Source organism: Pinus tabuliformis, chromosome 8, assembly GCF_031772625.1.
Source record: "Pinus tabuliformis cultivar Carrire ecotype Pingquan chromosome 8, CPIR1, whole genome shotgun sequence".
Classification (NCBI taxonomy): domain Eukaryota; kingdom Viridiplantae; phylum Streptophyta; class Pinopsida; order Pinales; family Pinaceae; genus Pinus; species Pinus tabuliformis.
In genome coordinates this window covers 1,549,245,477-1,549,269,539 of record NC_142294.1, presented here as the reverse complement: position 1 = coordinate 1,549,269,539, position 24,063 = coordinate 1,549,245,477, and the positions used below count along the sequence as shown (strand labels likewise).

The 24,063-nt window shown below is 38.2% G+C and overlaps 1 pseudogene; it reads left to right on the top strand.

Moving 5' to 3' along the window:
- Window positions 1-21,146: 21,146 nt before the first annotated feature.
- Window positions 21,147-21,314, top strand: LOC149241836 (hydrophobic protein RCI2B pseudogene; annotated as a pseudogene).
- The last annotated feature ends 2,749 nt before the right edge of the window (window positions 21,315-24,063 follow it).

The window sequence follows — 24,063 nt, the reverse complement described above, 5'->3', positions numbered from 1 at the left end:
TTTGCCGAGTTTTGGCCTTCCAGCTCGTTAAAAGGACCGGAAGAGCTATGCCTCCTCTAGATTTTAATCTTTTTGGACCTGAGGGATTAGTGCACAAAAAGATCGAGCGCTTGTCTGGTTCGGCTCGATAAAGATATCGAACATTCATCCCTTCTGTATTGTTTTATACTTTTTCGGACTTAAGGGATTAGATGACGAAAAAGGACCCCTGGAGTCCACTTTATGTACCCTTTTCAGACTCTCTAAAAATGAAAAGGACCGAGTTGTCTTTGTCGCTGGGCTCGTTAAAAATATTAGATAGCGACAAACTTGTCTTTAGACAAGAACGAGTTTCCCTATCGCTAGGCTCGTTAAAACATAGCGATGGGCTTGCCCGAAGGGCAGGTTATAGATCAAGCATATGTTATCCTCCTCAAGCTTGACAAAAATAAAGAGGTACTGGTCAGAAATGACTGGGGAAAAATTGGGAAGAACCTCAAAGCTTAATGGTGGCAAGTCGCTCTTGAACATGACACTTTTGGCCTCCGTAAATATCGGGTTGGGTTATTATCATTCACCGGTCCCTTCACCATGGTCTCGCCATACCATCCATACATGGGGTAATGCTACCGATCCATCACATCAGTGTCGTTATATGTTCAAGAGATGTCATTCAGAAAGTGTCAACCGGGTCCCATCCACTACCATACATCATCTTTCATCCTTCCATGACCGCCACCCTGAATCATATTTCACAGATCGTTTTCACCATCATCACTAGCTCCGTTCCGTGTCACTGATGTGGGATTCATTAAGGCCCTCCTTTGACGGATCACTTCTTGTCGACATCAGCTCATTATCCAAGAAGTTGATCTAGGAACACCCCCTCAGTACTTTGAAGCTTGCATGCCTCAATGGCAAGTTTCTCACTTCCGGCGATAGGTATACATTAATGACCTTCGACCGGGAGACTTTGCGTGGTGTTCGACGTCAGATCCTATATTCACGCCATGTGAATTGTGCTGCAGTACCTTGAGGGTCATCATCATTATCGGTGATTCCTCTCGCGCTTGTTAACAGTTTACATTATTGACTGGTAATCAAGCGATCTCTTTCCATGTTCGACTTCAAGAAATTCTCACATGGATCGACTTGTACTAGAGTGAAGATCGGACAAGTTTGAAGACCCCGGATCTAGTTTCATCCATCCGGGCTGCGATATATATTCAGGAGATAAAAACAAAGACATGTGCAGCAGATGAGCATCCTACTAAAAGGATGATAATTAAAAGCAGAGAATTATCCGTCTCTTATCAGACGATTGTCTGTTTATGTACGGCAAATGTATTTATAAAGCTGATCATGGGAAATGCCTGCATCAGCTAGATCATGAAAAGAAAATATGAAAAGATAATGTATTGTATTGTATTTTGTTACAGGTCACCTCCCGGCGATTGAATGAACTTCGGATCCTCCTAATAAAGCATTTCACCCGATAAACGACCTCATACTTTAGGGGGCAACTGTTATAGACATTTTTGTGCCTTACAGCATAGAGCATGAAATGTCAATAATCTAAGGGATCCAAAGTCCCTAAACATGTTGTTCTTACCCTTAGAGGAACAAGGTCAGCAAACCACAGCACTGCAAATCAGTTCTCCACTGAAAAACACTCAAAAACAGGTCAGTTTTGGATCATTGCAGCTGCTCCACTAGGCATCTGCGCTGCATAGCAGGTACAACAAAGGCTACCTGCGTTGCATAGCAAGTAGAACAAAGGCTACCTGCGTTGGGCGTACTTGGACATGTGGAGGAATCTTTTTCTCAAAGTGCCAGTGCCCAGGAAGCTTCTAAAAAGACACTTGATGATAAGATTCGCCTAATGATGAGTTAAGAGCTTCTAAGACTCCAAGTGGAAGACAGAAACTCCGAGTGAAGAACTGAAGAACAACTGGAGTTGAAGAGGACAACAAGTCACACATCAAGCTGACTTATCTTCACTCCAAAACTCTATATAAGGATCTCATCCCATGGGATCTAGAAGGCCGGAATTTAGTGCAAAGAATTGCTGTTGGTTTACAGTTGTGAGCATTGGGTGATTGCTTGAGGGAGGTGAAGAAGATATTTCTCTCCGTCGGGAAGGTGATGCTGGATTGGACCTCTCATGGTTGTATCACCACCTGAACCTTACTTCCATATATTAATAAAGCTTTTGAGGTTCTTCTATTCGCATGTGTTTCAATGGTGTATTGTCTTACTTGCGTCTTTGATTTATGCTAATCCTTGAATCGATTATGAATGCATGCTTCTTGTAGTTTCCTTTCTTTGTCCTGTTTGCAGGATCTCGTGTAGCTGGGCCCGTGAAAAGACTTGGAGCTGGGAGCAAGCGGCAATCAAAGGAGATTGGATCGACCATTTGCGCAAGACATCGGTAAGTGGATCTCTTCCTTTTATCTCTTGCATGTCATAAAGAAGAAACTTTAGATAGCTTTGCTTTCAGCTGTTGCTAAGGAACTGTCACCCTTAGAGTGGGTTAGGGTCATTCCGAGTTGGATACTTTCCCCCACAACACTAGGGTCTACATGCTTGCTTCCATCCTTAGATTCTTTGAATGTGACTTCTCTGAATCTTGTCTTCTCCTTTTCTATCCTTAGTTCATACGTAGTAAGCGTTGTTGGGCCTCCAAAATGTCTTCAAAATGACATCCACTTTCACCTTTATTGCCACCATTTCATTCACATGTCGCAACTCCATAACCATATAACCTTTCATTAGCCACCATTTTCATAAATATATGGGTTAGGATCCTTATTTACCAAAGTTATTTATTTTATGTGTTTAAAGTGAATGTATGATTAAAAACTATGAAATTAACATGGTTTCATGTATCTATATATGTGGTTTGAGTTTCATGACATGTGTAGGTCATTTGGAAGCTTCCAAGGCACCCTTATGTGGCCTCCAATGCTTAAATTCGAATTCCCTTCAAAGGAGATTTGGATAATGGTCAAAGAAGGATATGTGTCCTATTTGGATTGTAACTCTATGAGGTGTCTCATCATTTATTATTTGGATTAGAACTCTATGAGACAATTAAGGGATATGTGTCTCATTATGAGCTATTTGGTTGTAACTATATGAGATTTTAGTGGATCTTCATTAAATAGGGTAGTTTCTTATGTTTTTGTATAAATAGGAGAGCTTTCTCTGTTGAAATGCGTGTGCAAAGTTGGAGAAATGCTCATGTTTTTAATAGAGAATTTGGAGCTCATACTTGGAGATTTGAAGATTTAGTTTTGCTTGCATATGGAGCTTCTTCACTTGCCATCCTCATACACCATTGGAATGGCCATCTAATGATTGTGAGATTTAATTTCTTTTATAGATTAAAGTTCATTTGCTTTCTTAGTATTAGTTTTAGAATGACTATGTAATCTTTGCTTTTATAAAAACATTTCAATAAGGAATATTTATGTATTTTCTAATTGGATTAAGTTTTAGGCAAGGGCTCATAGTTATTTAGTTTCCTTTCATGTTTTGTTATTTACTTTCTTAGATCAAAACATCAATTCATTGTATAATTGAATAAAAATCGGGCCAAGAAGGTGACTTCAAATTGGGTGATTGAATGTTCAACCTATGCAATCATTGAGCTTTACGTTTTCATGTTTCTAATTTTTGCTTTTAAGATCCTCATTTAATTGCATTAACTGATAGTCCTAAAGATCATTTTAAGCAAATTGATTTAATCATATTTCAAGATTGAATATTTAATACATGCAATTATTGAGTTATTTTCTGCACACTTTACTTGTTTTTTTTAAGACATTAGAAGTTAAAGTATAAATAGTTGCTTACACATCATCTCAAGAAGGTAACACTTCATAATTGAATGCTGGAGTAACTAAGTATACATTAGTTGTTTTTATTTCACAGGGTAGTTGAATTTCATTTTCATTATTTGATTTCATAAATTAGATGAATTGGTTTTCGTTATTTTGTAGTTAGATTGATCTAAACTGAAAGACAAATTCTAGCACATAAGTGCACGCATGCTTCACAAGTTTACGAAACCCCCGGGTTGACAAATTAAATGACAGGAAATCACTTTGGTCCAAAATTTTGGCGCCACTACCAAGGAAGTGTGCATAGGAACTAACTTTCAGTTTAGAGTGTATTTGTTTCTGTTTTTGTTTTTGCTAACCATTTATGGACAAAGTATCTAGAATGCAGCCCAAAGACTACATTGAGGAATGGTATCAAGAAGCAATTACGCCACAATATTCATCAATTCTTCAAGAGATCCTTGCGGCAAATCGAAAGGTCAAATCAAGTTTGCATATCCTTACAAACAATCAGGTATATTTTTCAAGTTAGGATATGAGCATTTCAAAAATTCTAATCCGTAATTGGCTTCATTGGAAACATGAATATACTTAAAAAAATAAAAAATAAATACTTTTTAGACAAATAGGAAAAATAAAAATAAAATTTTATAGTTTTTAAGATAAATTTGATGTTTTATGGTGCAGTAAGAACCACCCGTCTACTAACCCTCTGTAGGAAAAATTTGCAATAAAAGAAACAGTTGAGAACAAGGAGTGCAATTGAAGATCACAAATGATAATTTAAGGTATGAGATCAAGCCTTTTTATTTTATTTTTGCAAAATTTACAGAAGAATCAATTGATAAAATCTTGAATATGCTAACAAAATAAATCTCTCAAGTATGTTGTCCTTCTGCACTTCATGTGACTTGAAGGATCAGAAAAAGAAATTGTTTTGTTAGTATATCATAAAAATTATTTAGCTACAGAATGCAATTCTGCAGCTAATTTCTATTTTCATGATTTGATTTAATTCAATTTGATTTTTCAACAAACTTGAAAAAAAAAAAAAAAAAAAGTCCAAATGCATTTTCTTTATTAATAAATTGTTTTGTTTAAATTAAATATATATGTATATATTTTCAATTAAAAAAAAATGTATAACATATATAATTTTTAAAACAAACATTTACAAAGAAAAAACAAAGAAAAACATATATACCAAACAAAACAAATCAAACCCACCATCCATTAAAAAAAAAAAATAATAACTCACCACTTGTAAGTGAAAAGCTCACATTGAGTATAAATACAATAAAATGGGTTGGATCTAATAAACCATTTGCATACACATTAATGAAAAAAAAACCACAAGGCAGACATAGCATAGATTGTTAAATACTTGCACTACTAAACAAATGAAGGTCAAAACGATGGCATTGTTTTCTTGGTGTGGAGTGCTAAAAAGGTATGTTTTTGATGATCATTTCAGTGGCTTTTCAGTAGAACTTGTAAACCTTTTTGCATCATGAACTTGGAAAACACTAAAGAATTATAACAAAACATGTGAGATTAATATGCAAGAATTAACCGCTAATAATTGTCATTCTCTCATGCAGGAAAGGGTGAAAACGAGGAGTTGTTGTTCCAAAGAAAAAGACAAGGACAAGGTAATTGTTGTCCCTTTGGCGGGAGACCGAGTGCAAACAAGGCTAAGCAGATCAAAGCAAATCGGCCCTGAAAAGGAGGAGAAGACACCAGCTCGGCGCAGGAGAAAAGAGATGATTAAGAATTAACGGTTTGGCGAATCCCTCAGGATCCTTGATCCTGAGGGATCGCTGCTTTATCTATCTTGTTACTTAGACATCTCCATCGTCGCCCTTATATAAAGGGACAACACTGTTAGCTTTAGGATTATTACGCTTTTATGTAATTTCTATTAAGATCAAAACTTTGATCATCGAGTCTCGATAAGAACTGGTTCATTGTACTTTTGTTTCATGCGTTAATACAAGCTTGGTGATTATTTTATCTCTGCGTCTGGATTAACCTAAAGTGGTGTACCCTTGGAGGGTAAGGGCCTGGCCCCGGAGGACACTTGCTTCTGTATTACTACGATTTGATTTCTGTGTGATTTGCTTAACGTCGTTATTTGGTAATCTGATATGCTTTATAAGTTTACATCACATGCTCTGTTAAGATTAATTCATTAAGATTTTTACAGACAGAACTGTTGTATTGAATCTGCATTATATTACTGATCCTTTCAGAGTTGATTGAATATTATTAGTCTTAACCAAATATTGTTACTATTTTGTTACAGAGCTTTTGTGCTGTACATTCATGTTACATAATTCATCTGGAAGTTGTGTTCTTTACGATTGTTGGATTCAGAAGTAATGTTGTTCTATTTTGAAACATAGTCGTATTCCTTTTAATTAAGATTGATGCTAGATCAGATTACTATTCAAGCGTGTTGTGTGTGTATATGATTTCCAAGCGCTGTTCCATAACTTATCAATAATTAGTGTTGTTCCATTAGTGTGTGCTGCTTGATTTGCCTTAAGAGTGAAAGATTGTTGTTTGATTACGATGAGTGCATTTGAGTTAGTAGATTAAGCTTGGTTACTGCTCGCGAGATTTAGTTGTTTAATTTCTTTTCCATTTCAGAATTGTTGTTCCATTTTAGAATTGTTGTTCCATTCCAGATTTGTTGATCGATTTCTTATTTGCTGTTCCATTTTTCTATCTGCCGTTCCATTTACTCGCATTTGTTGTTTTGGTGTGAGAGACGATCTAAGGCTGTAGTGAGCCTCAGCATTTGCTGTCTAGCCCCCAGACCCGTGGTCCATGCTCTAATTTCCTTTCCATCAGTTTCCAAAGGGATGGGTTATCGCTGCCAAACCCTTGACTGATAAGTTGCCTAGTTTTCCGAGTGTGTGATTTATGCTTTTTAAGTAACATAGTTGTAGACAAGCATCCATTTACTCTTGTATTTTTGAACGCTGTACTACTATCATTACTATGAAAAATGATAGCATCAGACTGAGACACTCTTTGAAATAACAAAACGCTCCCGGATTGACATATTAATGTGAGGTAATTAGAGGTGAAAGAGACCCTTTTTATAGCTCTACATTTTGGCGCCGTTGTCAGGGAAAGAGTGTAGCCATTTGTGTTTTTTTCAGAGTAGTGTATGAACCTGCTAGGGAAGAGTTGGATCTTAAAAACGGAAGGTAAGAACCTGCGTACGAAGCATGTAAAATCCCTCCTCCACTGTCCGCTTTCCTAACAGATTTGCTATTGTTTTGTTTGAATAGAATTTAGTAGTTCATTTGAGTGCATGACTAAGCAGAAAAAACCAGAAAAGAATATCAAACCTCTGCCCAAACCTGGAAAAGCTAAGGGGTCGGCGACCCTTGGTCGAACGACCTTCATAGACAAAATCTATAAGAAAACAGAATCTCAGCCATCATTAGGCCCCAGGAAAATCATTTCTAAACAGCCTACTAGTTCTCTTCAGGCCACAGGATCACCATCTATAGCCTTTGCTGAGGTGCATAGTCAAACTGAAGAGCAGGACTTTCAAGAAATTGAAAATTCTACTCCAGAACTATTGCAGGAAGGGAATTTCAGCAACCTTTGTGAAGGAGAAGGAGAAACAGGGCAAACCGAGGAACCAAGATCTCCTATTGGAACAAATCAGCCATTAAATAGCCCAGATAAGGGGAGTGCTGCAAAAATCACTATTGAAGGAACCCAATCTCCTCAGACATTAGGCATCCTCATTATCCCATATAGAGGAAGTGCTGTTAAAACTATCCCTGTTAAAACCATTCCCTCTCAACCTAGGAATACCCTCCTAGATATCCCAGAAGGTTACTGGCATATATTCGATCCCATGGCTCAGAATTAGCCAAACACTCAAACCTCTACATTACAATACCCTATAGTGGATTCTGCAGCAAATACGCCCATGAAAGCAATCCCTCTTCAACATATCCTTACATTTCACTGTCTCACATCAGAAGATCCGGATGCATTTTTATTCGAATTTGATGTGTTGTGCAGGGGATATGATTACACCACTGATCCCCAGAAATTGAAATTATTTCCCTCTACATTAAAAGGAGCTGCTTTAAGATGGTTTATGGGATTAGGTGGTGGGGTCATAAACAATTGGGATCAAATGAAAGAATCTTTCTTAAAAAAATATCAGGATTATTGTAGGTCTAGAGAATTAAAGGACAAAAAATTCCAAATGATAGCCAATCCGAATGAAACATTAGAGGAGTATGTGGAACGTTTTCAGTACAATTTACAAAGATCTCCTTATGCATCACTACCTTTACCTGATAATGTGTTAAAAACTGCATTGATAAGGGGCATGAAGGAACAATGGATTGAAACATTAAACATCATGGGAAAAGGGGATATTTATCAAGAGAATTTTGTTGACATCATTGATTTATGTATCAGGAGTTCGAGAGGCAGCACAAGATTAAAACCAGCAAAACATGATCGGTTTGTAAGAGATAACAAAATATAAACAGAAGGAGTAACACGTGTAGAAATTGGAAATTTATTGGAAAATTTTAAAACTGATATTATGGGGACACTAACTACACAACTTGATATTATGCAGGCTAAACAGAAGCAGATGGAGGCAGAACAAAATTTGGCAATCTTCTGTCCCCGATGCAGGAAAAAGCATAGTCACAAGGAATGTCCACTGGATACAGTCCAAACATGCGCCATCTGTACAAAAGATCATCTTACGGAGAGCTGCCTCTCACTTCCTGGATTGAAAGCAGTATATAAGGAAGCGGAAGAAGAACCAGAATCGGTGTACTTGATCAACCAGCGCCGCTAGTGGCAGCCGAGACAATCTGGTATGTTTCTAGACCCAACTTCTTCTTTTCAGCCTCCACAGTATAATGCTCAACAATATAGTATGTGGCAAAGTCAGTCCCAACCCCCATTTTCAAACTGGTCACCACAGTCGTTTCCTTCTTCAAACCCGTGGCTGAATCAGGCAAGCCAATCTGGTTGGCCGAATTTCCCTTACACTCCACCATATTAGCAAAATAGCCCATATCCTCCACAATGGACTCCCCATACTTCACAAAGTTCAGCCTAGCAGACAAACTGGCAGAGATCAATGCATCAGCCAGTAGGAACTATTCTGCTCCCTCAACCTACTCTGCCAACCTTACAACAAAATCCCCAGTCTAATCTGAGACCGCAACTCCCAGCCCAACCCAACCCCAATCTAAATAACAAACCGGTCCAATCTCTCCAAATCATAGAATCACCAGAAATAGGACCCGACTTGAGGGAGTGTAATGATCTTCAGTTACGATCTGGACATATTATTGAAACTGAGGGAGATAAAACAGTTCATATTGAAGATCAGTTACCAAGAGAACATCTATTGCAACAAGAGGATGTGAATCAGCAGAAAATTCATAATCAAGCAACCACATCCTCTCCTCCGTTCCCAGAACGATTAGTCATACCTCGACCTTTACAGTACCCTGACTTTGACATTCTGGGAGAATTACAAAATCTGTACATAAAAATTCCATTCCTCCATGCCATTAAAGGCATTCCTATATACGCAAAAACTATCAAAGAAATGTGCATAAAGAAACCAAGGAGGAATATAACAAATAATCCAAGAGTCCAAGTAGTCGGCACCTTATATGATTTACTATCGGGGAAAGAAACACCCATTAAATATGAAGACCCAGGAAATTCAATTGTAATTGTTAAAATTTATGGTCAGACCCTGTCTAATGCCTTAGCTGATCTAGGAGCTGCAATTAATATTCTAACAACCACTACTTGCCAAAAGCTCGACATTACATCTGTAGAACCCACCTCTACTTTGTTAGAATTGGCTGACCGATCTGTGGTTAGACCGGAGGGTACTCTACATGATGTTATGGTCTCTGTAGATTCCTGGGAATATCCAACCGATTTCCTGATAATTAATCCAAAACCTAACTTGATGGACACTCGCTAATTCTAGGTAGACCTTGGCTTGCCACTGTTGATGCTTACATTGGCTACCGGCAAGGAAATATGACCATAACCAAAGGACCAAATATCAAGAATTTAGTTCTATATCCTCCAGCATAGCCAAGTGTCACAATAATTAAAACTACCAAGCACCCTGTATCATACCTTACTAATAACATTAGATCTCCATTAACTATACAAGAGGCACTTGGTTTTAAAGACCAAACAGAAGATGATGCCATTAATAACTTCATTAGTCAAACTGAATCCGGATCCTGCACAAAGTGTCACATGATAGAAGCAGTATTTGATAATGAATTAGAAGAAGATCCTCTAAAAGATACACATGATCAAACAATACCTGTTACTTCTGTTGCAAATAGTAAAATTGTGGAAATTGAACCGGGAAAAACCTTAAACATTAATGCCAACCTCACACCTGAACAAGAAACGAAGCTCATCCATTTGTTAAGAAAATATCAAGAAGCATTCGCATGGGATTACCTTCATATGAAAGGAATTGATCCCCAATTTTGTACACACCACATTTACATAGAAAAAGATGCCAGACCTGTTCGTCAACCGCAAAGGAGACTTAATCCTCATCTAAAATATGTGGTAAAAGCTGAACTTCAGAAACTTTTAGATGTCAATTTTATCTATCCTATCTCCGATAGTAAATGGGTCTCTCCGCTTGTGGTGGTACAAAAAAAGAATGGGAAATGGAGAATCTGTGTAGATTACAGGGAACTAAATAAAGCAACAAAAAAAGACCACTTTCCTCTCCCATTCATAGACCAAGTATTAGATACTTTAGCAGGAAAGAAATTCTTTTCTTTCCTGGATGGCTTCAGTGGATACAATCAGATTCAGATTGCCCCTGAAGACCAAGACAAAACTACTTTTACTTGTCCTTGGGGAACATTTGCCTATCGAGTTCTACCTTTTGGCTTATGTAATGCTCCTGCCACATTCCAAAGGGCTATCCTTAGCATTTTTGTAGATTTAATAAATGATGGACTTGAAGTATACATGGATGAATTTACACCTTATGGAGATGATTTTGATCCAGCACTAGACACCCTAGAAAAAGTCCTACAACGCTTCATCGCTACGAGGCTTTGCTTAAGCCACGAAAAATGTTACATGATGATGACTGAAGGACTTATCCTAGGACACTATATTTCAGTAGCCGGCATTCAGGTAGACCCGGCCAAAATCCAAATACTTTTCCTTATTCCCACTCCTACTACTCAAACAGAGGTACACAGCTTTCTTGGATTTTCTGGTTATTATAGATGATTTATAGAACATTATTCGCACATTGCTACACCTTTATATGCACTAACTGGTAACGTTGATTTTCTTTGGACAAAAAAATGTGAGCATGCTTTCAAGAATTTAAAGAAGCTCGTATCTACAGCCCTAGTCCTTCGAGGACCAAACTGGAATTTACCTTTCCAGATATCATCTGATGCCTCAGAAACAGCCATTGGCGCAGTCCTTGGGCAGGAAGAGGATAAAAAACCATATGCTATCTATTACATCAGAAAAAATTTATCCCCTGCTGAATTAAATTACACTGTTACTGAAAAAGAATTCCTAGCTGTAATACATGCTGTCAATAAGTTTAGACATTATATTACAGGATATCCTGTTATCTTTTATACAGATCATTCTGCCATAAAATATTTAGCAAATAAGCCTGTCACAAATGCCAGAATAACTAGATGGTTGATTTTATTGCAGGAATTATATATCACAATCAAGGATCGGCCTGGCAAAGAAAACCCAGTAGCTGATTTTCTCTCAAGAATGCCAAAGCCAATCGATGCAGCAGTAGTTGAAGATCAATTTCCGGATGAACATCTGTTTGTTGTTGTCGTTCAAACACCCTAGTATGCAGATGTTGCCAATTACCTCGCAGTAGGTAAACTACCAAAACACCTAACCCCTAATGAGCGCAAACAGATTCTTCAGAAGAGTGCTCGATTCTCGTGGATTGGGGGCTATTTGTTTCACACAGGGGCAGACATGCATATCAGGAGATGTGTTTGAGAAGATGAAATCTTGACATCCTAAAAGCTTGTCATGATGGACCATGTGGTGGACACTTCGCTGAGCGTAGAACTGGGCATAAAGTACTGCAGATAGGATATTATTGGCCCACGATTTTCAGAGATGCAAAGAAATTTGTCCAAGCCTGTGACAGCTGCCAGTGGGCAGGACGTCCTGGTCAATCTGACGAGATGCCTCTGAAACCACAGTTAGTCATTGAACCATTCGAGCGATGGGCTCTTGATTTCGTTGGACCCATCAACCCATCATCAAATCAGAAAACATATATCTTGGTGGCAACAGAATATGTCACCAAATGGGTTGAAGCAGAAGCATTGCCAAGAGCCACAGAGGACTCTGTCATACAGTTCCTGTTCCAACTATTTGTATGTTATGGCCTTCCAAGGGAAATAGTTACAGATGGAGGACCACAATTTGCTGGGAATAGATTAGCTACAACACTCAACAATTATCACGTCCAGCATAAAATCACTACTCCATACCACCCACAAGCGAATGGACAAGTAGAAAGCAACAATAAGGTAATAGAATCAATCCTAACAAAAACCATTGCATCACATAGGCGTGATTGGGCTGCCAGACTACCTGAAGCACTCTGAGTCTATAGAACAACATGGAGAAGAACCACTGGTTACTCACCTTATCAATTAGTGTTTCGAAAACAACCCATTTTTCCCATAGAATTCGAAATCCAAACATTACGAACAATACAGGAAGTTGGCTTAGATCTAAGCGAGACACAAATCAATCGACTACAGCAGATCAATGAATTGGACGAAATTAGGCTCTCTGCACTTCAAAATACAGCACTGATTCAACAGCAGCAAGCTAAATGGCATGATGTGCTCATTAAAAACAAAGTCTTCCATGAGGGAGACTGGGCTCTGTTGTATGACTCTAGGTTTCAGGACTTCCCTGGGAAACTCCAGACTCGTTAGTTGGGACCATACAAAATCCAGAAGGTACATGATAATGGAACCCTTACTCTAATCACCATTGACGGTTCTGGATATGCCTTCAAAGTAAATGGCCACCGAGTTCGTCTCTATCGCAAACCACTCACTCGGGAATCCTTCTGCCAGCAGCTACGCCGAGACACTGATATGGAGATTTTGGGAGAGGAAGAGAAGTCTTCCTCACCTGTAATTCATTAAGGAATTCATTTCTTTTTACAATTTGTACATGATTTCTTTTCTTTGAGTTTTTCTTGTACATATGTTTGAACTAATGTTTTTCTGTCATTTTTGTTGTTCATTTTTTTCAAAAGAACAACATTTCAATTTTTTCCGTTTCTTTTCCAAAAGGATGGCATTTGTGTGTTTCTGCTGTTCCTTTTCTAAAGGGACAGCATTCTTGATTTTCTGTTGTTCCTTTTCTAAAGGAACAACATTCTTGATTTCCTGCTGTTCCTTTTCCAAAGGAACAACATCTTTGATTTTCTGCTGTTCCTTTTCCAAAGGAACAACATCTTTGATTTTCTGTTGTTCCTTTTTCCAAAGGAACAACATTTTTGATTTTCTGTTGTTCCTTTTTCAAAGGAACAACATCTTTGATTTTGTGTTGTTCCTTTTTCAAAGGAATGGCATTTGCTTGTTCTGTTGTTCCTTTTCTAAAGGAACAACATTTCGATTTTTGTTGTTCCTTTTTCAAAAGGAACGGCACTGCTGTGTGTTTGCTGTCCCTTTTCCAAAGGAACAACATATTTTTTATTTATGTTGTTCCTTTTCCAAAGGAATGGCATTTTTGCGTCTTTTGTTGTTCCTTTTTCAAAGGAACAACATTTTTGATGGCTGCTATTCCTTTTTCAAAAGGAACGGCATTTCGAGTGTTTTGCTGTCCTTTTCCAGGAGAATAGCATTTTTTTTAATTTTTTCTATTCCTTTTTCAAAGGAACGGTATTGGTGTGTTCCGCTATTCCTTTTTCAAAGGAACAACATTTGCTCTTTTGATATCTATGCTCCTTTGTTGTTCCTCTTTCCAAAAGGAACACCACTAGCATACTTTTTCTCTCCTTGTGAAACAGCTTATTCCTTTTGCTGATCTAAATTGAGGATGCTTCTTGCTCTTGTTCTTTCAAGTCTTTAAGATACAGCTATGCACTTATGTAATGAATACAAAATCACAACATACTGAAATCCGCAAATCATAAATCGCTATCTTTATAAGGCTTTGTATTGATAAAAGGACAAAAGGAAGGACACACTTATTCATCATCTTTTGTTGTTATTGTCTTACTAATTTTGCTCTGATTGGTTATGTTTATCATGACAATCCCTTTAACCCTCTTTGATTATTGTTTAGGAATAAGAGTAAAGGGTTTATATCTTCCTATTGAGATGATAAGACTTCTTCCACCATTCCTACTCTTAAGGAGTGTTGAACCACCCTTTGTGTATAAATAAGGAAAAGTACTTTATGAAAAAAAGAAGAAGTAAATATGAATTATAAGTTGTCAAATGCAGGATAGGGGGTCTCATCAAGAGACAGCCTACCATGATCATGAGGATGGAAGTGAAGTGGTATTCCCACTATGGCCACCAACACCAGGGATATGGTCCAAAAGGTATATCAAATAAACAAACCTTGGAACAGGCGGTCTCATCACGAGCCGGCTTGCCCACTTTTCACTCCTTCCTTGTGAATGGCATTATGGTTAACTGGTTACCAAGCCAACATAATGGCCTACACTTTGAAATTACACTCCTTAATATACACATAAAGGATCATGGTTCCAGGGGTGAAATAAACAACTCTGCCAAGGTTATGGACACCTGTCGGCAGCAGAGCACTGTTAATGGTATTGAAGTCACATTGGTTACACCAATAGGTAAGATACTAATACTCTTTTGTTTCTTATATCCTAGGAACTAATCATACATCATTTCCCGACTTATATATCGCATGAAAATTTATTACCACCAATCATGGCAAAGTAAGTGACAATGACCACTTGAGATTTGGCAAGTACGACAGACGTCCTATCCCCCCAGCCTCACATTATAGCAAGCAGCCTCTTACGTAATACGCGATACAACTTTACGCCTCGATTTCAGTAATTTGTTGTTTTTCTAAACATGGCATATTTTCATACGTTGTTCCTTTATAACTTTGCTGCAGATCGGGTGCTGCTCCTTTATTTGACGGCTGGGACAGCCTATCACATTGCGGGGGGGAGGTTAACCTCATTATTCCTTGGATTACGTGTCATCTCACTATTTGGGAAAGGTTGTGTACTAGGGTATGGCATGGCTTAACGGCATGTTGTTTCTATTTTTGTTACACAAGTTGCTGTTCATAAGCCATTTCTGTTGCATACTCTGTTTTTTTTCAAAATCTTGCGATTATTACCCTCTCTGTGTTTCAAACAGCACAAACAGTTGCTGTTCCATTGAGAATCCACAGTGAAACCATGGGAGGAAGGGCGATTCGAAGGGAACCACAGGTGTTGACAGTCTCCGCTGCTGCCCGGGAGATCCTGGAAAGAGCAGGGTGGCTGAATTATCTCAACCGCTTGCAGGAGTCTAATGAAACAGTGGCGATTGAATTCTTGCAGAATCTGCAGGAGGATTACTCCATAGTAAGGGGGAGACAGATAGCAGTCACCAATGATATAATCGTAGAAGTCTCGGGACTACCAGCCACCAGAACTGTATGGACGCTAAAAAAGGAAAGACTACAGAAGATTATAGAAATCTTCTAGGACGAAGGCAAGAGCTTGACAATTAAAGGGAAGGGAGTTCTGCCAGCAATGCTAGGAGAGCCCTGGGCAGAATTAGCAAGAACCGTGTAAAGCTACATCACCTGCGAGGGTAGAAAAGACGTGGTAAGACCACGACATCTTAAACTCTTAGCTGTTTTAAAGCAGAAATGCTTTATAAATCTGCCTGCACTTTTGAATTTGTTACTTCACGACATTGCACGAAGCTTAAAAAAGGCACAGCATGTAGAGTCAGTTGTCAGTCACCATGGGTTAATTCGATTAATTGTTAGTCATAGCCTCACCCAACAGCAAAGCAGCTGGGAAGAGATAATTGCAATAATTGAGGGAAGGGTGACAGCACCATCCCCAAAACGTAAGCATACTACCAGCACACCAGAACGTCCAAAAAAACACAGAGAATTAGTAAAACAAAAGCATGTCACTAGTACATCCGAATGTCCAGAAACACGCCAGGAATTGGCAAAGCGTAAGCATGCCACCGGTACACTCGAACAGCCAGAGAAACGCAAGAAATCGGTCCGGTTAGCTCAGATACGAGGAAGGCTGGAAAAGCTCCAGGAAAGCACCAGCCAGCCAGTAAAAATTGAGGAAGAGCAATCCTCACGGCCAAAAGAAGAAGCAGAGCAATCTGGAGGAGAAGAGAAAGAAGAGGCCGAATAATCTGAAGAGGAGGCCGAGCAATCCGAAGAAGAAAATGAGGAAGAAGCTGAGCATTCTGAAACAGAAGCTGAGCATTCTGAGGCAGAAGCTGAACAAGCCGAGCAGGAGGGGGAAATCGGACAGCAGGAAGGTAGCCCACCACAGGACCCAGTGGGAGAAGACGAATTGGCCGCTGTTTTGGCCAATATGGGTGAGTATGGCCAACCTTCCAGTCCATCAGACCTCCATGACAAACCCAAAGAGGAAAATGCATCCGAAAAACCACATGCAAAAGAGGTAGAAGAAGGAAATCTGCTTGTTCATGATGAAGAAGAGATAAGAGATACTGAACAGGAACAATCCATTCCTAAAGCGCCGGAGGAAATTTCGGAGGAAGTAGGGGCAGAAAAAGAAGTTTCCCAGGAAGTGACAGAACCAGTTAAGGTTCCTACCACAGAACAGCCGGAGCAGAACAAGGAAGAAACACGCCAGGAGGAAGATCCAGGGACTAATCACGGCCCAGACCGCAGCAGACAGCCTGCTGTTCCTTCTAATGAAACGTTGGAAATTAAAGAATTGTGAAAGGTACAGCAGAGATTATTGAGCAGAATAGCCCAGCTCCACCAGCAGATCAGAATCCTGAAAGCAAGGCAGAGGGTAAGAAAGACCGCAGGAAAGAAAAAGGTGACCACTCCAGTAAAACTCCGCAAGGAAAAAGGCGGAGGACCAAAATTCGTCCTACTATTCAAAACCCTGTTGAAAATCCAGCTGTTGTTCCAAATGATGCTGAAGAACATACTGTTGTTCCATTTGAAAAGGAACAACAACAAACTGATATTCATGTTAAAAAAGAAATGGATAACAAGGAAATTCAGATGGAGGCACCACCCTCAGGGGTGATAATGGTTCTGAACTCAAAGCAACGCAATAAGAAGGTTCAGGTAAAACTCCCGGCCTCCACTGCTGCATGGAGAAGAGATCCAAAGACAGTAACCTTGCGCAAGGGGTTGAAACAGGCTCAGCAAGAAGCAGAAAAGCTTAGAGAGCAAACAGTCCCTCGCGAGAAGTATGAAGAACTACAACAGCAACTTAGGAATGTCAATCAGTCCGAAATCCAGGCCTTTGAAGGTTGGCGGAAGGAACAAGAGAAAGTTGCTAAGGTAACTCGTAGGCTAGATACTGTTATCAAGTAGATGGATACCTTGTGTTCTTTATACAATGACGTTTTAGCATGTAGGGCCCCTGCCAAAAATTATGCCCTGTTTTTACTGGAACGGTATTTACAATTAAAAATAAAAGTTGTTAAAGCAGGTGCCCCCATACAAATTAACATTGTCAATGACTTTATAGACTGCTGTAAACACTACGGGGTGAAGGTCCAGAGATTGTTGTGCGAATTCTATTTGCATAACCTTGTACTAGATCAGGAGACTGAGTTGAACCCTGGCCCTTTTGTTGGAGACATCCAATTGCAAGCATTCATCTCATTCGGGGTTAATCAGATTAAATGGCTCAAAGCCTATAATACTTTCCAGAGGCAGGAAAATGGCCTAGATTTGTGGGTAAGGGCTGAGCCTAGGAACCCAGTGCAGTTGTGGAAAGCACATAGAAACCTCATGAGGACTCCGGGTGTCATTGAAACATTAGGACCCATGCATGAGGCACTCATTCGACAAGGTTTAGAATATTTTCTTTCTATCAAAGACCTTGCCATTGATGCAGCCAAATTTCGGTACCAAATCTCTAATCCGAATATCCAGCTCAGGGAACCGTTTAAGTATGAGAATTTTGAATTAGTTGCCAACTGTTTGCACCTCTATGGAGAAAGCATTTTGAGAGGAGGGCCATCCTGGTTAGGATATAGGTTCCGCAGTCCAATTATTTGGCACCCTAGACCCGGATACCAAGCCCTGTATGAGATGCCTGAGGGTCAAACAGGCTAGTTCTTTGACTACCTAGTTACTTATCACGGCTGTAGGCCTCCGCATGAGATTCCTTCTCCAGCCTATTCTCTCACTGCCTTGCATGTCAACTACAACGTTTTCATGAGGGCATGAAACAGGGTAAGCAGGGGGGTGTGTGGAGTACTAAAAAGGTATGTTTTTGATGATCATTTCAGTGGCTTTTCAGTAGAACTTGTAAACGTTTTTGCATCATGAACTTGGAAAACACTAAAGAATTATAACAAAACATGTGAGATTAATATGCAAGACTTAACCACTAATAATTGTCATTCTCCCGTGCAGGAAAGGGTGAAAACGAGGAGTTGTTGTTCCAAAGAAAAAGACAAGGACAAGGTAACTACTGTCCCTTTTACGGGAGACCGAGTGCAAACAAGGCTAAGCAGATCAAAGCAAATCAGCCCTGAAAAGGAGGAGAAGGCACCAGCTCAGCGCAGGAGAAAAGAGATGATTAAGAATTAACGGTTTGGCAAATCGATCGCTGCTTTATCTATCTTGTTACTTAGACATCTCCATCGTCGCCCTTATATAAAGGGACAACACTGTTAGCTTTAGGATTATTATTCTTTTCTGTAATTTCTATTAAGATCAAAACTTTGATCATCGAGTCTCGATAAGAACTGGTTCATTGTACTTTTGTTTCATGCGTTAATACAAACTTGGTGATTATTTTATCTCTACGTCTGGATTAACCTAAAGTGGTGTACCCTTGGAGGCTAAGGGCCCGACCCCGGAGGACACTTGCTTCTGTATTACTACGATTTGATTTCTGCGTGATTTGCTTATCGTCGTTATTTGGTAATCTGATATGCTTTATAAGTTTACATCACATGCTCTGTTAAGATTAATTCATTAAGATTTTTACAGACAGAACTGTTGTATTGACTCTGCATTATATTACTGATCCTTTCAGAGTTGATTGAATATTATTAGTCTTAACCGAATATTGTTACTATTTTGTTACAGAGCTTTTGTGTTGTACATTCATGTTACAGAATTCATCTGAAAGTTGTGTTCTTTACGATTGTTGGATTCAGAAGTAATGCTGTTCTATTTTGAAACGCAGTCGTATTCCTTTTAATTAAGATTGATGCTAGATCAAATTACTATTCAAGCGTGTTGTGTGCGTATATGATTTCCAAGCGTTGTTCCATAACTTATCAGTAATTAGTGTTGTTCCATTAGTGTGTGCTGCTTGATTTGCCTTAAGAGTGAAAGATTGTTGTTTGATTACGATGAGTGCATTTGAGTTAGTAGATTAAGCTTGGTTACTGCTCGTGAGACTTAGTTGTTTAATTGTTGTTCCATTTCAGAATTGTTGTTCCATTTTAGAATTGTTGTTCCATTCCAGATTTGTTGTTCGATTTCTTATTTGCTGTTCCATTTTTCTATCTGTCGTTCCATTTACTCGCATTTGTTGTTTTGGTGTGAGAGACGATCTAAGGCTGTAGTGAGCCTCGGCATTTGCTGGCTAGCTCCCAGACCCGTGGTCCATGCTCTAATATCCTCTCCATCAGTTTCCAAAGGGATGGGTTATCGCTGTCGAACCCTTGACTGATAAGTTGCCTAGATTTCCAAGTGTGTGATTTATGCTTTTGAAGTAACTTAGTTGTAGAAAAGCATCCATTTACTCTTGTATTTTTGAACGCTGTACTACTAGCATTACTCTGACAAATGATAGCCTCAGACTGAGACACTCTTTGAAATAACAAAACGCTCCCGGATTGACATATTAATGTGAGGTAATTAGAGGTGAAAAAGACCCTTTTTATAGCTCTACACTTGGCAACTCCAAGCTTTAAGTTTGCGTAGCCTTTTCCATGGTTGGAGCTTCGACGTCCAGTGAATAATTTTTTTACTCACTGCATTGTATTCCATCGAATTCCTAAGTCCGTGGCAAACAAAAAAAACTATCAACAAAATATAAAGTAAAACAAAGGCTGATCGAATTCAAGTGGCTCGAGCTTCAATTCAACCTACAACCAAGAATGTAACTATTGTTTGTATAATGATAAATCGACAGGTGAATTCGTTAAGATCCATTTCTTTTGGAGCAAGAGTTGAGTTCAAATTAAATACAAATCTTAATGCATGTTTCACAATTTTCCAAGTGTGGTTAAGTTGTTTAAAAGTTTGTTTTGTTGGCGGCGATTATGGGTTTAATAGCACGTGGAGATTTCATTTAGATTGTTGGGTAGAAAACTGGCAGTCAATCTTGACCGCCGTTTCATTTTTAATTTCCAAAACAATGCGAAATTTCAAAAGATCCCAGATGGACTATTCTTGACGGAAACCAACAACAAACTTGCAAATAAAAAAATCAACCACAACAGTTACCTGAGCAGAGGAAATGTGTAACAAACTTAAAAACATAAAATTTTAAATGTTATTTCCAGCCAAATTAAAATGAATTTAGGAAAACTAAGACATGGGTTTTTCTCACAATAGGCGGAATTAAATAACCCAGAAATGGTTTCCTCAATTTCACAACCGTTTGAGAGAAATCTGAGATTCTTCGAGACATTGTTTCACTGACTACGTGAGAAAAACACAGATTTAGAATTTAATGCACAAATAGAAGTTGCAGCCATGCAAATACAATTTTGGATGCTATGGTTGTTTGAAGAAATCAACACTGTGATTTTCTATCATTGAAATCCATGGATTTTCTGCCACATAAGAAAAACATGTAAAAAGGAGCTATAAAGGAGGTTTAGGGATTTGCCTTGAGATTGTGCTGAGGAAGCTGCTTGACGATGGTTGAATAGTCTGGATTTGATCTAGCTCTTTGAGAAGGATGTGGAACTAAATAAAAGAAGAGCATAAGACTTCTTTAGACTAGGAGTGGATTTGTGGTTTATTTTGGTGTATCATCTTGTAATCTTAATAATAAGATTCAGAGTACCAGTTTATTTCATCATGGGCAATGCAAACTTCATAGATATCTTGTTGGCCATACTTCTGCCTCCCTTGGGAGTCTTTCTCAAATATGACTGCCAAGCTGAATTCTGGATATGTGTGCTGTTGACACTTTTTGGGTGGTTACCAAGAATTATATATGCCATCTATGTTCTCACCAAGTGAAAATGGCCATTATTTGTTTGGAGCTCGATGTCCTGTAAATCTCATAAGTAAACAAAATTGAATTTGTTTATTCACTTTTTTTTTTATGCATCTGCTACTATTTCAAGCAGATCTCCCACTACAAGATGCAGTTTGTTGATTTCCTTCATTTTAAGATTCATACAAGAATCATGAATTGTATTTTTACATAATTTTGATGTAGTTACAAATATGCAATTGAGATTGATGCTCAAGGCTCAAAATATATACAGCTTCATATGTTTTTGTTCTTTTCAAAAAAAAATAAAAAAAAAAATTGAAAGAGGCATTGTAATTATCACTGGATTTTGGCTCCAGTAAACTACAACATTGTTTCTTGTTCTTTTAATTCATTTTTAGTTTTTTATTGACTTGGTTTGTTTGTTCAGGATTTTCGCTATAGAAACTGTGCACATTCTGCAGTTGAATAGCGATTTTGCAGCTAATTGACAATTCTGCAGTTGGAAAACAATTCTACAGCGATGCATTTAACTCAACGATCTATTAGTCAAACAATACATTATAACAAAAAATTCATGATCAACATGCCATTTCATATTCTTACATCATCTTTCATTGTAGCATCATGTTCCCATGCCACATTTTACATGATAATTTTCATTGTTTCATAAAAATTTCAAAATAGTCTAACTTTCTCATATGACATCAAAATTCGATGATTCAAGCGTCATTGGAAAGATCTCGATGAGATCTACAAAGCAAGGAAGTTATTATTAGGTTTTGAAATAGTAAAGAATGAAGAAATTTTTGAAAGGAAACAACAGGTAACTTCAAGCACTACTTTCAACATAGGTATAAACTCTTTTGGTTTTCTTTCATGAACTTGTTTAATAGTATTGATTCTTATTTTTTTATGTAAATGTCATTAACATAGAGATTGATCACCTCTCTATTTTGATAACATTACAATCCATTGGAGAAGAAGTACTAGTCTTTTGAAGGTTCCAGGAGGAAGAACAGATGACCATAAGCAAACAGTGTCTCTCAAAGACCACATTTATTTCACAAGAAAATGATCAGAGCAGCAACAAAGATGAAACATCAATGCATGAGCACATGCTAATGCATATCAGATCCAACAATTGCAAGCCTTTCAGATGAAAATGTTCCCATTGCATCCATATGCCTTCAATCAATAAAACCTTCATCTCATTTCCTTTGCAGTTGCATTGCATTTCACTTAGTCAGTCAATGAAACTATATTTTCCCGCCTTTCTTTCACTAACTCATAACCCATTTTCATAAAGACATTCAGCTCGCTTACATGTTGATTTGTCTTTTTACTTTCCATTCACTTTTCATTTTCCTTTCCATTAAATAAACCTTGATCCAATGCAAGATTTTCCATTCATAGTCCTTCAAAATCATTGTTTCATGCTTGCGTTAGATGATGGAGGATTCCTTAAGGCCTTCGTTCTAACAAGCCTTGGCCTATCGACATCGACACATTATCTAGGTTCAAGGCTAGAGTCCTCATCAGTACCTTGAGGCTTGTATGTCTTAATGATAGGCTCTATCACCAACAATCATGGTAATACATCAATGCCCCTTGATTGTTGGAACTTGCAAGTGGCTCGACATCGACTCATTTATTCGCCCTTCACAAGATGTACTTAGTTACCTTGGCACTCATTAACATTAATGGCGAGTTTTCCTCGCATTGGTTAACAACATTCATCATTGGTCGATAATCCAATGACCTCTCTTCATGATCAACACCGACACATTTATTCGCATGACTAGAGTTGTACCATCGGTTTTATAGTGACTGAAGACTATATCATTTCAGCATTTTGCAGCAGATACAAAAGATTTAGCTGCAAAAATAAAGAATCCACTTCACAACCTCATCCACCATTTATGCAACCAAGAAGCAGATGAATTCTACATTTAATTCCATGATCCAGAAGCAGCCATACTATTCAATTTCCATAACTCATGCACATTGAAGGTAAGTGAAGGTATGTGGTTTTCTAATTTTTAGTCATGCGATTCCTTAAAATACTAAAATTGTAACTTCGGGAAATTCCTCACTTCCTCTTTCACATTGTCATATCTTTAGTTGGGGGGAAGGCACATCATTTCATATTCATATATCATACACCATCACAAATTTTCATTTCGTCCTAACATACTTGTCCTAATCAATTATGATTGCAATATGGTTCAAAACGTTATATGATTTGCAAATAATGCCTAAATTATGAGCACACTATATGGCTGATTTTAAATATTCATTCTTAAATATGTTCAATGAATCTTGCTACAACAAAAAGAAACAAGGGATTGAAACACAAGAACCAATACCAATTAGAATTTGGTTGAAACACAAGAACCAACCAAACATGTTGCAATTCAATGTATGACAAGGAATACTTTGCAAAAATAAATAAAATTGTCAAATGCAAAGTTTAAGGACATATGATAAAAGGCAAGCTCATTCAAAATCAAAGGCATTGCGAGAAAATCAAAGGAATTAATGCAATATTTGCATGAGGACATGCAATTACTCTAGTTGGGGGGTATGTTGGGCCTCCAAAATGTCTTCAAAATGGGATCCACTTTCACCTTTGTCGCCACCATTTCACTCACATGTCGCAACTCCATAACCATATAACCTTTCATTAGCCACCATTTTCATAAATGTATGGGTTGGGATCCTTATTTACCAAAGTTATTTATTTTATGTGTTTAAAGTGAATTTATGATT